The sequence below is a fragment of the Lathyrus oleraceus genome, chromosome 6 (assembly GCF_024323335.1).
Source record: "Lathyrus oleraceus cultivar Zhongwan6 chromosome 6, CAAS_Psat_ZW6_1.0, whole genome shotgun sequence".
In the NCBI taxonomy this organism is placed as follows: Eukaryota; Viridiplantae; Streptophyta; class Magnoliopsida; order Fabales; family Fabaceae; genus Lathyrus; species Lathyrus oleraceus.
In genome coordinates this window covers 217,967,322-217,969,607 of record NC_066584.1, presented here as the reverse complement: position 1 = coordinate 217,969,607, position 2,286 = coordinate 217,967,322, and positions in this window count along the sequence as shown.

Below are 2,286 nucleotides of genomic sequence, written 5' to 3'. Positions count from 1 at the left end.
TACTCTGCATGATCTCTAGTTTTTTATCATGATTTTTCCAGAATTTTTGCATGAATGGATTTTTAATTGTGCTAGGGTTTTGTTCATGTGTTCATTTTGTGCATGTTTTGCCAAATCAATTGTGAAATGGTGATGCCTTATCCAATGACTTTGAAACTTTTTGTGCTCAGACTAGACACATTCATGGTGATTTTGGTGTAGAGTTTTGGAATTTATCATTGCTGGTTTGTGAGTTATGATTTTTTGAATTAGGGTGTGAGAATTTGTGTCACACCATTGATGTCCCACTTCTTGATTTTTAATACCATGCTTCTTGAACTCAAATTGGTTTGAATTTTTGCATGAAAATACTTATGGATTTCTAGTTTACATGTGAATTTTCTGGGAATTATTGATGGCATTTCCTAATTGTTTGAGATTTTCTCCCCTGTTTGGTCATATGTTGACTTTTTGTGACACATGTTCTCATTTGCTTTGTGAAATTCTCATACTTAATTGGATGAACTTGAAATTTGACATGTGATTAGTATACACCTTAAGCTTTGTCATGGTTTTGATCCCATTCATTTCTAATATGTTGTCACTGATTTATGATTTATTGAAGTTGGTACATGTTTGGTTGACTTCTTTGAGCATGCTTGAACTTGCCTTGCCTTTCTGATTTTCATTGACCTACTTCCCTTGATCCAAATGAGCTGAAATTTGGTATGCATATCATGTTATGGTTGATGTTTAATCATGAATTATTTGATGATTTATTGAAATGTTTATGATTGGTTTTGAGTTAAGTCTTGTTGTTGACTTCTATGAGCTTCTATATGCCATGCTTTGACCTAATTTGTTTATGAAATGATGATGATGATTGATATGAACATGAAACCAATTGAGTTTTCTTCTTGATTGTTTGAACTTGATTTTGAACACTTGTCACTTGCTGTTTTGATTTTCTTATCTCTTTTTGACCCTAGGCTTGTCCTAGTGGTCATGTTGCTCATGTTTAAGTTTGTTGTTTCAGGTTAAGCAGCAAATGTTTCAAAGAGATCATTACAAATTGAATGAGGTTGATTGATTATCATGACTAACTTGTTTGTTTTGTAGGTTGTTTAGCTCACATGCTTTGAGCCTTGTGCATTGCACATTTAACTGATTATGTTGACTGTTGATCCCTATCTTATTTTGATTTAACTTTGAATTGTATACTGATGTTGTCTGACTGGTTTCAGGTACCTTTAGTTGCTTATAGTTCTTTAAGAACTTGCTTTGCTTTGCTTAATAGCAATTTGCATTGAGGTATAACTTCTTATCTTCATGTAGTCTGGAAGACCTGGCCTGTTACTTGGCCAGGCAACTGTCTGAAGTCCTCCTTAAGAGGCAATGCTTGTGTGTGTTTACATTTGTCCCAAGCAGGAAAAGTCCTTTAAATAAGGCAATTGGTAGAATCCAAGAGATATGCAACCTATCTCCTACTATTCTGTGCGTCACTCACCTTGCTCACACCACATGTGTTGATGCATAGTGAGTAAAAACCCAAGATCTATCGAGTCAATAATCTGTGGAGAGAGTTCCTACTTTCTGAACTCCCACACCTTCTGATATTCAAATGCTCTCCCTGGCCAGGGATAAGAGCAATGAGGCACACCCCTCATATCTTTTCATCTGCTTCACCTTAGCCCCTCAATGGCAAGGTTAAGAGCACCATTAACCCTATTCCAGTTGGCTTCAATGCCTAACACTTTTGTGTGAGCCTGATTGTTTGGTTATTAGTGTGTGCTGAATGACTTTAATTGATTGATTGCTTACCTCATATACACATGTTTGCTTGCATGCTTTGTGCATTTATCATCATCAATTACTCATTAGTGCATGATCATTTCATTTGTCTTTATGACATATCTTTGTTGTTTGCCCATTGAGGGCAATTGTAAGACCATCCATTGGCCATTGTTCCTATGATATGGAAGTGAGTATAAGACCATCACATTGGCCACTCATCATCTCTTTGCTTGATGCATTTGTTTGATTTATGTGAGGATGCAACTGTAAGTCCCTGCAAGTTGGCCTTTGCTTTCCTATGATCATATGTTGCATTGTTTGGTTGTATGTGAGGATGCAATTGTAAGCCCGTGTAATTTGGCATTTGTATTCCTATGATCATATGTTGGAGGTTAGAGTAAGCCCAGATAAATTGGCATCTGACATCCAAATGTTTTCTTTGTCGGAGATTGGTATAAGCCCAGATAGATTGGCATCCGGTATCCATTTTTTATTTCTTTGTTAAGGAGATTA